General features: G+C 24.7%; 1 long non-coding RNA gene across 1 annotated transcript; it reads left to right on the plus strand.

The window, feature by feature from the left end:
• Positions 1-10366: 10366 nt before the first annotated feature.
• LOC129958170 (uncharacterized) lies at positions 10367-17006 on the plus strand. Its single transcript, XR_008783171.1, has 3 exons — positions 10367-10437; positions 13670-13750; positions 16978-17006. It is a non-coding gene; the product is annotated as an uncharacterized LOC129958170 (long non-coding RNA).
• The last annotated feature ends 400 nt before the right edge of the window (positions 17007-17406 follow it).

A 17406-nucleotide genomic window follows, 5' to 3' on the forward strand; every position in this document is an offset into this window, starting at 1 on the left:
CTAATATTTTAGCAATTAGTTTATTTTAGACATACTAATTAGTTTAAATAATTATTTACATGCACAATAAGTTTGATTCTATCTTATATTTTGCTTTACATTCCATACCAATAGTGATTTACATAATTCTTATGCGACAAATCCTACATAACCTTTCATTTATTCTTCATTTGTTGTCAAGTCATGTTTGAGTTTTTATTCCTCACACTTTCAGGTTTATTTCATTGAAAAATAAAGTGTTCTCTATATTTAGATTACATATTCATTTGAAACTGGGATACAAAGTGGTGTCCACACATTTTCATTTCCTAATTATTGATTCAAACTGCATACTGATGCTTTATTGACACAATTGCTTCATAATTGTATGAATATTTAAGGAAGTATTTCAAATTTTGATTATTTGTTTTTTCTTATAGCATGATGAGTCTGATGTTATGCCTTGGAGGAAGAGTGTTCTCTTAATATTATAAAAGTCCTTTTGTTTTGCTAAATATTTAGTAAGTTATCTTTTCTCATATAATGTATTTCACATTTTGTTATGTTTTTTATGATACCATGGACCATTAATGAATTACAAGAATATTACATTGGATACTATCTCATAGATATCTTTAAAAGTTTCATTGGTTTTGTTCATTTGCAAACAGATTGTCCTAATAATTTAGAAATTAGTTTATTTTTGAAATACTAATTACTTCAAAAATTTATTTTCTTGCACAATAACCTTGATTATTTCTTACATTTTTCTTTACAATACATATCACTAATGATTTGAATAACTCTTATACTACAAATCCTATATATCCTTTTATTTACTGTTCATATGATGTCAAGTGATGTTAGAGTTTTCATTTCTGACAAATTCAGCTTAATTTCATTGCATTATAAAGTGTTCTCTATATGTAGATTACATATTAATTTAAATTGGAATACAAAGTGATGTCCACACAGTTTCATTTTCTAATTATTGATTCAAATTGCATACTGCTATTTTATTCACAGACTCGCTTCACAATTCTATGAATATTTAAGGAATTATTTCAAATTATGATTATTTCATTTTACTTATAGCACAAAGTGGCTGATGTATTGCTTGGAGGCAATGCTTTCTCTTAATATTCCAAAAGTCTTTTTGTATTGCTAAATATTTAGAAAGTTATATTCCCTTCTATAATGTGTTTTATTATTTGTTTTGTTTTTTATGATACAATGGATCATAAATGATTTACAAGAATATTGTATTGGATATTATGTCTTTAATAGCTTAAACAATTTGATTGATTATGCCGATTTGCAAACGGATTAATCTAATATTTTAGCAATTACTTTATTTTAGACATACTAATTAGTTTAAATATTTATTTACATGCACAATAAGTTTGATTCCTTGTTACGTTTTTCTTTACATTCCATATCAATAGTGATTTACATAATTCTTATACTACAAATCCTACATAACCTTTCATTTTTTGTTCATTTGGTGTGAAGTGCTGTTTGAGTTTTAATTTCTGACAAATTCAGCTTTATATCTTTGCAATATCAAGTGTTCTCTATAGGTGGATTACATATTCATTTGAAATTGTGATAGAAAGTAATGTTCAACACACAATATCATTTTCTAATTATTGATACAAATTGCTTACTTCCATTTTACTGATACAATTCAATCTTAATTGCATAAAAATTTAAGGAATTATTTCAAGTTATAATTATTTCATTTTATTTATAGTATGATGTGTCAGATTTTATTGATTAGAGGCAAAGCTTTCTCTTAATATTGCAAAGTCGTTTTCTTTTCCTTAATATTTAGAACTTTATCTTCCCTTGTATTACATATTTCATTACTTTTTATGTTTTATATAATACCATGGATTATAAATGATTTACAAGAATTTTTCATTCAACATTATCTCATAGATAGCATAAGAAGTCTGATTGGTAAATAAATTGATATATAATTCAATCTGTTTGCTCTTTTGCAAACAGAGTTACCTAATATTTTAGAAATTAGTTTATTTTAGACATATTAATTAGTTTAAATATTTACTTATAAGCACAAAAAAATTAATTCCTTCTTACATTTTGCTTTACATTTCATACCAATAGTAATATACATAATTCTTATGCCACAAATCCTACATAACCTTTCATTTATTCTTCATTTGTTCTAAAGTCATGTTTGAGTTTTAATTCCTCACATTTTCAGGTTTATTTCATTGCAAAATAAAGTGTTCCCTATATGTAGATAACATATTCATTTGAAATTTATATAAAAAGTGATGTAAAACACACATTTTCAATTACTAATTATTGATTCAAATCGTATACTGCCATTCTATTGATGCAATTGCTTTTAAATTTTATGAGTATTTTAGAAATTGTTTGACATTTTGATTATTTTATTATACTTTTAGCATGATGTGTCTGATTTTATTCCTTGCAGGGACAGTGTTCTCTTAATTTTGGAAAAGTCCTTTTAATTTGCTAAATATTTAGAAAGTTATGTTTTCTTCTATAATGTATTTTACTATTTGTTATGTTTTTTGTGATAGCATGGGCCATAAATTATGGAGAAGAATATTACATTAGATATTATCTCATACATAGCTTAATAAGTTTGATTAGTTTTGCTCATTTGCTAGCAGATTGACTTAATATTTTAGAAATTATTTTACTTTTGACTTACTAATTAGTAGAAAAAATTATTTTCTTGCACAATAACTTTGATTTTATTTTCTTACATTTTTCTTTATATTCTATATCAGTAGTGATTTTCATACATCTTTTATCATAAATACTGACAAAACCTTTCATCTATTGTTCATTTGCTGTCAGGTCTGGTTTGCATTTTAATTACTGCCAAATTCAGCTTCATTTCATTGCAATATAAAATGTTCTCTATATATAGATTACATATTCATTTGAAACTGGGATACAAAGTGATGTCCACACAGTTTCATTTTCTAATTATTGATTCAAATTGCACTCTGTCATTTTATCGACACAATTCCTTCATAATTGTATGAATATTTAAGGAATTATATCAAATTATGATGATTTAATTTACTTATAGCACGATGTTCTGATTTTATTGTTTGGAGGCAAAGCTTTCCTCTAATATTGCAAAAGTCTTTTTGTATTGCTAAATATTTAGAAAATTATATTCCCTTCTATAATGTATTTTTCTATTTCTTATGTTTTATATGATACCGTAGATCATAAATGATTTACAAGAATATTATATCGGATATTATCTCTTTAATAGCTTAAACAATTTGATTGATTATGCTGATTTGCAAACAGATTGACCTAATATTTTAGCAATTAGTTTATTTTAGACATACTAATTAGTTTAAATAATTATTTACATGCACAATAAGTTTGATTCTATCTTATATTTTGCTTTACATTCCATACCAATAGTGATTTACATAATTCTTATGCGACAAATCCTACATAACCTTTCATTTATTCTTCATTTGTTGTCAAGTCATGTTTGAGTTTTTATTCCTCACACTTTCAGGTTTATTTCATTGAAAAATAAAGTGTTCTCTATATTTAGATTACATATTCATTTGAAACTGGGATACAAAGTGGTGTCCACACATTTTCATTTCCTAATTATTGATTCAAACTGCATACTGATGCTTTATTGACACAATTGCTTCATAATTGTATGAATATTTAAGGAAGTATTTCAAATTTTGATTATTTGTTTTTTCTTATAGCATGATGAGTCTGATGTTATGCCTTGGAGGAAGAGTGTTCTCTTAATATTATAAAAGTCCTTTTGTTTTGCTAAATATTTAGTAAGTTATCTTTTCTCATATAATGTATTTCACATTTTGTTATGTTTTTTTATGATACCATGGACCATTAATGAATTACAAGAATATTACATTCGATACTATCTCATAGATATCTTTAAAAGTTTCATTGGTTTTGTTCATTTGCAAACAGATTGTCCTAATAATTTAGAAATTAGTTTATTTTTGAAATACTAATTACTTCAAAAATTTATTTTCTTGCACAATAACCTTGATTATTTCTTACATTTTTCTTTACAATACATATCACTAATGATTTGAATAACTCTTATACTACAAATCCTATATATCCTTTTATTTACTGTTCATATGATGTCAAGTGATGTTAGAGTTTTCATTTCTGACAAATTCAGCTTAATTTCATTGCATTATAAAGTGTTCTCTATATGTAGATTACATATTAATTTAAATTGGAATACAAAGTGATGTCCACACAGTTTCATTTTCTAATTATTGATTCAAATTGCATACTGCTATTTTATTCACAGACTCGCTTCACAATTCTATGAATATTTAAGGAATTATTTCAAATTATGATTATTTCATTTTACTTATAGCACAAAGTGGCTGATGTATTGCTTGGAGGCAATGCTTTCTCTTAATATTCCAAAAGTCTTTTTGTATTGCTAAATATTTAGAAAGTTATATTCCCTTCTATAATGTGTTTTATTATTTGTTTTGTTTTTTATGATACAATGGATCATAAATGATTTACAAGAATATTGTATTGGATATTATGTCTTTAATAGCTTAAACAATTTGATTGATTATGCCGATTTGCAAACGGATTAATCTAATATTTTAGCAATTACTTTATTTAGACATACTAATTAGTTTAAATATTTATTTACATGCACAATAAGTTTGATTCCTTGTTACATTTTTCTTTACATTCCATATCAATAGTGATTTACATAATTCTTATACTACAAATCCTACATAACCTTTCATTTTTTGTTCATTTGGTGTGAAGTGCTGTTTGAGTTTTAATTTCTGACAAATTCAGCTTTATATCTTTGCAATATCAAGTGTTCTCTATAGGTGGATTACATATTCATTTGAAATTGTGATAGAAAGTAATGTTCAACACACAATATCATTTTCTAATTATTGATACAAATTGCTTACTTCCATTTTACTGATACAATTCAATCTTAATTGCATAAAAATTTAAGGAATTATTTCAAGTTATAATTATTTCATTTTATTTATAGTATGATGTGTCAGATTTTATTGATTAGAGGCAAAGCTTTCTCTTAATATTGCAAAAGTCGTTTTCTTTTCCTTAATATTTAGAACTTTATCTTCCCTTGTATTACATATTTCATTACTTTTTATGTTTTATATAATACCATGGATTATAAATGATTTACAAGAATTTTTCATTCAACATTATCTCATAGATAGCATAAGAAGTTTGATTGGTAAATAAATTGATATATAATTCAATCTGTTTGCTCTTTTGCAAACAGAGTTACCTAATATTTTAGAAATTAGTTTATTTTAGACATATTAATTAGTTTAAATATTTATTTACCTGCACAATAATATTGATTCCTTCTTACATTTTGCTTTACATTTCATACCAATAGTAATATACATAATTCTTATGCCACAAATCCTACATAACCTTTCATTTATTCTTCATTTGTTCTAAAGTCATGTTTGAGTTTTAATTCCTCACATTTTCAGGTTTATTTCATTGCAAAATAAAGTGTTCCCTATATGTAGATAACATATTCATTTGAAATTTATATAAAAAGTGATGTAAAACACACATTTTCAATTACTAATTATTGATTCAAATCGTATACTGCCATTCTATTGATGCAATTGCTTTTAAATTTTATGAGTATTTTAGAAATTGTTTGAAATTTTGATTATTTTATTATACTTTTAGCATGATGTGTCTGATTTTATTCCTTGCAGGGACAGTGTTCTCTTAATTTTGGAAAAGTCCTTTTAATTTGCTAAATATTTAGAAAGTTATGTTTTCTTCTATAATGTATTTTACTATTTGTTATGTTTTTTGTGATAGCATGGGCCATAAATTATTGAGAAGAATATTACATTAGATATTATCTCATACATAGCTTAATAAGTTTGATTAGTTTTGCTCATTTGCTAGCAGATTGACTTAATATTTTAGAAATTATTTTACTTTTGACTTACTAATTAGTAGAAAAAATTATTTTCTTGCACAATAACTTTGATTTTATTTTCTTACATTTTTCTTTATATTCTATATCAGTAGTGATTTTCATACATCTTTTATCATAAATACTGACAAAACCTTTCATCTATTGTTCATTTGCTGTCAGGTCTGGTTTGCATTTTAATTACTGCCAAATTCAGCTTCATTTCATTGCAATATAAAATGTTCTCTATATATAGATTACATATTCATTTGAAACTGGGATACAAAGTGATGTCCACACAGTTTCATTTTCTAATTATTGATTCAAATTGCACTCTGTCATTTTATCGACACAATTCCTTCATAATTGTATGAATATTTAAGGATTTATATCAAATTATGATGATTTAATTTACTTATAGCACGATGTTCTGATTTTATTGTTTGGAGGCAAAGCTTTCCTCTAATATTGCAAAAGTCTTTTTGTATTGCTAAATATTTAGAAAATTATATTCCCTTCTATAATGTATTTTTCTATTTCTTATGTTTTATATGATACCGTAGATCATAAATGATTTACAAGAATATTATATCGGATATTATCTCTTTAATAGCTTTAACAATTTGATTGATTATGCTGATTTGCAAACAGATTGACCTAATATTTTAGCAATTAGTTTATTTTAGACATACTAATTAGTTTAAATAATTATTTACATGCACAATAAGTTTGATTCTATCTTATATTTTGCTTTACATTCCATACCAATAGTGATTTACATAATTCTTATGCGACAAATCCTACATAACCTTTCATTTATTCTTCATTTGTTGTCAAGTCATGTTTGAGTTTTTATTCCTCACACTTTCAGGTTTATTTCATTGAAAAATAAAGTGTTCTCTATATTTAGATTACATATTCATTTGAAACTGGGATACAAAGTGTTGTCCACACATTTTCATTTCCTAATTATTGATTCAAACTGCATACTGATGCTTTATTGACACAATTGCTTCATAATTGTATGAATATTTAAGGAAGTATTTCAAATTTTGATTATTTGTTTTTTCTTATAGCATGATGAGTCTGATGTTATGCCTTGGAGGAAGAGTGTTCTCTTAATATTATAAAAGTCCTTTTGTTTTGCTAAATATTTAGTAAGTTATCTTTTCTCATATAATGTATTTCACATTTTGTTATGTTTTTTATGATACCATGGACCATTAATGAATTACAAGAATATTACATTCGATACTATCTCATAGATATCTTTAAAAGTTTCATTGGTTTTGTTCATTTGCAAACAGATTGTCCTAATAATTTAGAAATTAGTTTATTTTTGAAATACTAATTACTTCAAAAATTTATTTTCTTGCACAATAACCTTGATTATTTCTTACATTTTTCTTTACAATACATATCACTAATGATTTGAATAACTCTTATACTACAAATCCTATATATCCTTTTATTTACTGTTCATATGATGTCAAGTGATGTTAGAGTTTTCATTTCTGACAAATTCAGCTTAATTTCATTGCATTATAAAGTGTTCTCTATATGTAGATTACATATTAATTTAAATTGGAATACAAAGTGATGTCCACACAGTTTCATTTTCTAATTATTGATTCAAATTGCATACTGCTATTTTATTCACAGACTCGCTTCACAATTCTATGAATATTTAAGGAATTATTTCAAATTATGATTATTTCATTTTACTTATAGCACAAAGTGGCTGATGTATTGCTTGGAGGCAATGCTTTCTCTTAATATTCCAAAAGTCTTTTTGTATTGCTAAATATTTAGAAAGTTATATTCCCTTCTATAATGTGTTTTATTATTTGTTTTGTTTTTTATGATACAATGGATCATAAATGATTTACAAGAATATTGTATTGGATATTATGTCTTTAATAGCTTAAACAATTTGATTGATTATGCCGATTTGCAAACGGATTAATCTAATATTTTAGCAATTACTTTATTTAGACATACTAATTAGTTTAAATATTTATTTACATGCACAATAAGTTTGATTCCTTGTTACATTTTTCTTTACATTCCATATCAATAGTGATTTACATAATTCTTATACTACAAATCCTACATAACCTTTCATTTTTTGTTCATTTGGTGTGAAGTGCTGTTTGAGTTTTAATTTCTGACAAATTCAGCTTTATATCTTTGCAATATCAAGTGTTCTCTATAGGTGGATTACATATTCATTTGAAATTGTGATAGAAAGTAATGTTCAACACACAATATCATTTTCTAATTATTGATACAAATTGCTTACTTCCATTTTACTGATACAATTCAATCTTAATTGCATAAAAATTTAAGGAATTATTTCAAGTTATAATTATTTCATTTTATTTATAGTATGATGTGTCAGATTTTATTGATTAGAGGCAAAGCTTTCTCTTAATATTGCAAAAGTCGTTTTCTTTTCCTTAATATTTAGAACTTTATCTTCCCTTGTATTACATATTTCATTACTTTTTATGTTTTATATAATACCATGGATTATAAATGATTTACAAGAATTTTTCATTCAACATTATCTCATAGATAGCATAAGAAGTTTGATTGGTAAATAAATTGATATATAATTCAATCTGTTTGCTCTTTTGCAAACAGAGTTACCTAATATTTTAGAAATTAGTTTATTTTAGACATATTAATTAGTTTAAATATTTATTTACCTGCACAATAATATTGATTCCTTCTTACATTTTGCTTTACATTTCATACCAATAGTAATATACATAATTCTTATGCCACAAATCCTACATAACCTTTCATTTATTCTTCATTTGTTCTAAAGTCATGTTTGAGTTTTAATTCCTCACATTTTCAGGTTTATTTCATTGCAAAATAAAGTGTTCCCTATATGTAGATAACATATTCATTTGAAATTTATATAAAAAGTGATGTAAAACACACATTTTCAATTACTAATTATTGATTCAAATCGTATACTGCCATTCTATTGATGCAATTGCTTTTAAATTTTATGAGTATTTTAGAAATTGTTTGAAATTTTGATTATTTTATTATACTTTTAGCATGATGTGTCTGATTTTATTCCTTGCAGGGACAGTGTTCTCTTAATTTTGGAAAAGTCCTTTTAATTTGCTAAATATTTAGAAAGTTATGTTTTCTTCTATAATGTATTTTACTATTTGTTATGTTTTTTGTGATAGCATGGGCCATAAATTATTGAGAAGAATATTACATTAGATATTATCTCATACATAGCTTAATAAGTTTGATTAGTTTTGCTCATTTGCTAGCAGATTGACTTAATATTTTAGAAATTATTTTACTTTTGACTTACTAATTAGTAGAAAAAATTATTTTCTTGCACAATAACTTTGATTTTATTTTCTTACATTTTTCTTTATATTCTATATCAGTAGTGATTTTCATACATCTTTTATCATAAATACTGACAAAACCTTTCATCTATTGTTCATTTGCTGTCAGGTCTGGTTTGCATTTTAATTACTGCCAAATTCAGCTTCATTTCATTGCAATATAAAATGTTCTCTATATATAGATTACATATTCATTTGAAACTGGGATACAAAGTGATGTCCACACAGTTTCATTTTCTAATTATTGATTCAAATTGCACTCTGTCATTTTATCGACACAATTCCTTCATAATTGTATGAATATTTAAGGATTTATATCAAATTATGATGATTTAATTTACTTATAGCACGATGTTCTGATTTTATTGTTTGGAGGCAAAGCTTTCCTCTAATATTGCAAAAGTCTTTTTGTATTGCTAAATATTTAGAAAATTATATTCCCTTCTATAATGTATTTTTCTATTTCTTATGTTTTATATGATACCGTAGATCATAAATGATTTACAAGAATATTATATCGGATATTATCTCTTTAATAGCTTTAACAATTTGATTGATTATGCTGATTTGCAAACAGATTGACCTAATATTTTAGCAATTAGTTTATTTTAGACATACTAATTAGTTTAAATAATTATTTACATGCACAATAAGTTTGATTCTATCTTATATTTTGCTTTACATTCCATACCAATAGTGATTTACATAATTCTTATGCGACAAATCCTACATAACCTTTCATTTATTCTTCATTTGTTATCAAGTCATGTTTGAGTTTTTATTCCTCACACTTTCAGGTTTATTTCATTGAAAAATAAAGTGTTCTCTATATTTAGATTACATATTCATTTGAAACTGGGATACAAAGTGTTGTCCACACATTTTCATTTCCTAATTATTGATTCAAACTGCATACTGATGCTTTATTGACACAATTGCTTCATAATTGTATGAATATTTAAGGAAGTATTTCAAATTTTGATTATTTGTTTTTTCTTATAGCATGATGAGTCTGATGTTATGCCTTGGAGGAAGAGTGTTCTCTTAATATTATAAAAGTCCTTTTGTTTTGCTAAATATTTAGTAAGTTATCTTTTCTCATATAATGTATTTCACATTTTGTTATGTTTTTTATGATACCATGGACCATTAATGAATTACAAGAATATTACATTGGATACTATCTCATAGATATCTTTAAAAGTTTCATTGGTTTTGTTCATTTGCAAACAGATTGTCCTAATAATTTAGAAATTAGTTTATTTTTGAAATACTAATTACTTCAAAAATTTATTTTCTTGCACAATAACCTTGATTATTTCTTACATTTTTCTTTACAATACATATCACTAATGATTTGAATAACTCTTATACTACAAATCCTATATATCCTTTTATTTACTGTTCATATGATGTCAAGTGATGTTAGAGTTTTCATTTCTGACAAATTCAGCTTAATTTCATTGCATTATAAAGTGTTCTCTATATGTAGATTACATATTAATTTAAATTGGAATACAAAGTGATGTCCACACAGTTTCATTTTCTAATTATTGATTCAAATTGCATACTGCTATTTTATTCACAGACTCGCTTCACAATTCTATGAATATTTAAGGAATTATTTCAAATTATGATTATTTCATTTTACTTATAGCACAAAGTGGCTGATGTATTGCTTGGAGGCAATGCTTTCTCTTAATATTCCAAAAGTCTTTTTGTATTGCTAAATATTTAGAAAGTTATATTCCCTTCTATAATGTGTTTTATTATTTGTTTTGTTTTTTATGATACAATGGATCATAAATGATTTACAAGAATATTGTATTGGATATTATGTCTTTAATAGCTTAAACAATTTGATTGATTATGCCGATTTGCAAACGGATTAATCTAATATTTTAGCAATTACTTTATTTTAGACATACTAATTAGTTTAAATATTTATTTACATGCACAATAAGTTTGATTCCTTGTTACGTTTTTCTTTACATTCCATATCAATAGTGATTTACATAATTCTTATACTACAAATCCTACATAACCTTTCATTTTTTGTTCATTTGGTGTGAAGTGCTGTTTGAGTTTTAATTTCTGACAAATTCAGCTTTATATCTTTGCAATATCAAGTGTTCTCTATAGGTGGATTACATATTCATTTGAAATTGTGATAGAAAGTAATGTTCAACACACAATATCATTTTCTAATTATTGATACAAATTGCTTACTTCCATTTTACTGATACAATTCAATCTTAATTGCATAAAAATTTAAGGAATTATTTCAAGTTATAATTATTTCATTTTATTTATAGTATGATGTGTCAGATTTTATTGATTAGAGGCAAAGCTTTCTCTTAATATTGCAAAAGTCGTTTTCTTTTCCTTAATATTTAGAACTTTATCTTCCCTTGTATTACATATTTCATTACTTTTTATGTTTTATATAATACCATGGATTATAAATGATTTACAAGAATTTTTCATTCAACATTATCTCATAGATAGCATAAGAAGTTTGATTGGTAAATAAATTGATATATAATTCAATCTGTTTGCTCTTTTGCAAACAGAGTTACCTAATATTTTAGAAATTAGTTTATTTTAGACATATTAATTAGTTTAAATATTTATTTACCTGCACAATAATATTGATTCCTTCTTACATTTTGCTTTACATTTCATACCAATAGTAATATACATAATTCTTATGCCACAAATCCTACATAACCTTTCATTTATTCTTCATTTGTTCTAAAGTCATGTTTGAGTTTTAATTCCTCACATTTTCAGGTTTATTTCATTGCAAAATAAAGTGTTCCCTATATGTAGATAACATATTCATTTGAAATTTATATAAAAAGTGATGTAAAACACACATTTTCAATTACTAATTATTGATTCAAATCGTATACTGCCATTCTATTGATGCAATTGCTTTTAAATTTTATGAGTATTTTAGAAATTGTTTGAAATTTTGATTATTTTATTATACTTTTAGCATGATGTGTCTGATTTTATTCCTTGCAGGGACAGTGTTCTCTTAATTTTGGAAAAGTCCTTTTAATTTGCTAAATATTTAGAAAGTTATGTTTTCTTCTATAATGTATTTTACTATTTGTTATGTTTTTTGTGATAGCATGGGCCATAAATTATTGAGAAGAATATTACATTAGATATTATCTCATACATAGCTTAATAAGTTTGATTAGTTTTGCTCATTTGCTAGCAGATTGACTTAATATTTTAGAAATTATTTTACTTTTGACTTACTAATTAGTAGAAAAAATTATTTTCTTGCACAATAACTTTGATTTTATTTTCTTACATTTTTCTTTATATTCTATATCAGTAGTGATTTTCATACATCTTTTATCATAAATACTGACAAAACCTTTCATCTATTGTTCATTTGCTGTCAGGTCTGGTTTGCATTTTAATTACTGCCAAATTCAGCTTCATTTCATTGCAATATAAAATGTTCTCTATATATAGATTACATATTCATTTGAAACTGGGATACAAAGTGATGTCCACACAGTTTCATTTTCTAATTATTGATTCAAATTGCACTCTGTCATTTTATCGACACAATTCCTTCATAATTGTATGAATATTTAAGGATTTATATCAAATTATGATGATTTAATTTACTTATAGCACGATGTTCTGATTTTATTGTTTGGAGGCAAAGCTTTCCTCTAATATTGCAAAAGTCTTTTTGTATTGCTAAATATTTAGAAAATTATATTCCCTTCTATAATGTATTTTTCTATTTCTTATGTTTTATATGATACCGTAGATCATAAATGATTTACAAGAATATTATATCGGATATTATCTCTTTAATAGCTTTAACAATTTGATTGATTATGCTGATTTGCAAACAGATTGACCTAATATTTTAGCAATTAGTTTATTTTAGACATACTAATTAGTTTAAATAATTATTTACATGCACAATAAGTTTGATTCTATCTTATATTTTGCTTTACATTCCATACCAATAGTGATTTACATAATTCTTATGCGACAAATCCTACATAACCTTTCATTTATTCTTCATTTGTTGTCAAGTCATGTTTGAGTTTTTATTCCTCACACTTTCAGGTTTATTTCATTGAAAAATAAAGTGTTCTCTATATTTAGATTACATATTCATTTGAAACTGGGATACAAAGTGTTGTCCACACATTTTCATTTCCTAATTATTGATTCAAACTGCATACTGATGCTTTATTGACACAATTGCTTCATAATTGTATGAATATTTAAGGAAGTATTTCAAATTTTGATTATTTGTTTTTTCTTATAGCATGATGAGTCTGATGTTATGCCTTGGAGGAAGAGTGTTCTCTTAATATTATAAAAGTCCTTTTGTTTTGCTAAATATTTAGTAAGTTATCTTTTCTCATATAATGTATTTCACATTTTGTTATGTTTTTTATGATACCATGGACCATTAATGAATTACAAGAATATTACATTCGATACTATCTCATAGATATCTTTAAAAGTTTCATTGGTTTTGTTCATTTGCAAACAGATTGTCCTAATAATTTAGAAATTAGTTTATTTTTGAAATACTAATTACTTCAAAAATTTATTTTCTTGCACAATAACCTTGATTATTTCTTACATTTTTCTTTACAATACATATCACTAATGATTTGAATAACTCTTATACTACAAATCCTATATATCCTTTTATTTACTGTTCATATGATGTCAAGTGATGTTAGAGTTTTCATTTCTGACAAATTCAGCTTAATTTCATTGCATTATAAAGTGTTCTCTATATGTAGATTACATATTAATTTAAATTGGAATACAAAGTGATGTCCACACAGTTTCATTTTCTAATTATTGATTCAAATTGCATACTGCTATTTTATTCACAGACTCGCTTCACAATTCTATGAATATTTAAGGAATTATTTCAAATTATGATTATTTCATTTTACTTATAGCACAAAGTGGCTGATGTATTGCTTGGAGGCAATGCTTTCTCTTAATATTCCAAAAGTCTTTTTGTATTGCTAAATATTTAGAAAGTTATATTCCCTTCTATAATGTGTTTTATTATTTGTTTTGTTTTTTATGATACAATGGATCATAAATGATTTACAAGAATATTGTATTGGATATTATGTCTTTAATAGCTTAAACAATTTGATTGATTATGCCGATTTGCAAACGGATTAATCTAATATTTTAGCAATTACTTTATTTTAGACATACTAATTAGTTTAAATATTTATTTACATGCACAATAAGTTTGATTCCTTGTTACGTTTTTCTTTACATTCCATATCAATAGTGATTTACATAATTCTTATACTACAAATCCTACATAACCTTTCATTTTTTGTTCATTTGGTGTGAAGTGCTGTTTGAGTTTTAATTTCTGACAAATTCAGCTTTATATCTTTGCAATATCAAGTGTTCTCTATAGGTGGATTACATATTCATTTGAAATTGTGATAGAAAGTAATGTTCAACACACAATATCATTTTCTAATTATTGATACAAATTGCTTACTTCCATTTTACTGATACAATTCAATCTTAATTGCATAAAAATTTAAGGAATTATTTCAAGTTATAATTATTTCATTTTATTTATAGTATGATGTGTCAGATTTTATTGATTAGAGGCAAAGCTTTCTCTTAATATTGCAAAAGTCGTTTTCTTTTCCTTAATATTTAGAACTTTATCTTCCCTTGTATTACATATTTCATTACTTTTTATGTTTTATATAATACCATGGATTATAAATGATTTACAAGAATTTTTCATTCAACATTATCTCATAGATAGCATAAGAAGTTTGATTGGTAAATAAATTGATATATAATTCAATCTGTTTGCTCTTTTGCAAACAGAGTTACCTAATATTTTAGAAATTAGTTTATTTTAGACATATTAATTAGTTTAAATATTTACTTATAAGCACAATAAAATTAATTCCTTCTTAAATTTTGCTTTACATTTCATACCAATAGTAATATACATAATTCTTATGCCACAAATCCTACATAACCTTTCATTTATTCTTCATTTGTTCTAAAGTCATGTTTGAGTTTTAATTCCTCACATTTTCAGGTTTATTTCATTGCAAAATAAAGTGTTCCCTATATGTAGATAACATATTCATTTGAAATTTATATAAAAAGTGATGTAAAACACACATTTTCAATTACTAATTATTGATTCAAATCGTATACTGCCATTCTATTGACACAATTGCTTTTAAATTTTATGAGTATTTTAGAAATTGTTTGAAATTTTGATTATTTTATTATACTTTTAGCATGATGTGTCTAATTTTATTCCTTGCAGGGACAGTGTTCTCTTAATTTTGGAAAAGACCTTTTAATTTGCTAAACATTTAGAAAGTTATATTTTCTTCTATAATGTATTTTACTATTTGTTATGTTTTTTGTGATAGCATGGACCATAAATTGTTGACAAGAATATTACATTAGACATTATCTCATACATGGTTTAATAAGTTTGATTAGTTTTGCTCATTTGCAAGCAGATTGATCTAATATTTTGGAAAATAGTTTACTTTTGACATACTAATTATTTTAAAAAATTATTTTCTTGCACAATAACTATGATTTTTTCTTACATTTTTCTTTATATTTTGTATCAATAGTTATTTACATAAATCTTTTATCATAAATCCTTACATAACCTGTCATTTATTGTTCATTTGCTGTCAGGCCTTGTTTGAATTTTAATTCCTGTCAAATTCAGCTTCATTTCATTGCACTATAAAATGTTCTCTATATATAGATTACGTATTCATTTGAAACAGGGATACAAAGTGATGTCCACACAGTTTCATTTTCTAATTATTGATTCAAATTGCACTCTGTCATTTTATCGACACAATTCCTTCATAATTGTATGAATATTTAAGGAATTATATCAAATTATGATGATTTCATTTTACTTATAGCACGATGTTCTGATTTTATTGTTTGGAGGCAAAGCTTTCCTCTAATATTGCAAAAGTCTTTTTGTATTGCTAAATATTTAGAAAATTATATTCCCTTCTATAATGTATTTTTCTATTTCTTATGTTTTATATGATACCGTAGATCATAAATGATTTACAAGAATATTATATTGATATTATCTCTTTAATAGCTTAAACAATTTGATTGATTATGCTGATTTGCAAACAGATTGACCTAATATTTTAGCAATTAGTTTATTTTAGACATACTAATTAGTTTAAATAATTATTTACATGCACAATAAGTTTGATTCTATCATATTTTGCTTTACATTCCATACCAATAGTGATTTACATAATTCTTATGCGACAAATCCTACATAACCTTTCATTTATTCTTCATTTGTTGTCAAGTCATGTTTGAGTTTTTATTCCTCACACTTTCAGGTTTATTTCATTGAAAAATAAAGTGTTCTCTATATTTAGATTACATATTCATTTGAAACTGGGATACAAAGTGGTGTCCACACATTTTCATTTCCTAATTATTGATTCAAACTGCATACTGATGCTTTATTGACACAATTGCTTCATAATTGTATGAATATTTAAGGAAGTATTTCAAATTTTGATTATTTGTTTTTTCTTATAGCATGATGAGTCTGATGTTATGCCTTGGAGGAAGAGTGTTCTCTTAATATTATAAAAGTCCTTTTGTTTTGCTAAATATTTAGTAAGTTATCTTTTCTCATATAATGTATTTCACATTTTGTTATGTTTTTTATGATACCATGGACCATTAATGAATTACAAGAATATTACATTGGATACTATCTCATAGATATCTTTAAAAGTTTCATTGGTTTTGTTCATTTGCAAACAGATTGTCCTAATAATTTAGAAATTAGTTTATTTTTGAAATACTAATTACTTCAAAAATTTATTTTCTTGCACAATAACCTTGATTATTTCTTACATTTTTCTTTACAATACATATCACTAATGATTTGAATAACTCTTATACTACAAATCCTATATATCCTTTTATTAACTGTTCATATGATGTCAAGTGATGTTAGAG

The sequence above is a fragment of the Argiope bruennichi genome, chromosome X1 (genome assembly GCF_947563725.1).
Source record: "Argiope bruennichi chromosome X1, qqArgBrue1.1, whole genome shotgun sequence".
NCBI classification, from domain to species: Eukaryota; Metazoa; Arthropoda; class Arachnida; order Araneae; family Araneidae; genus Argiope; species Argiope bruennichi.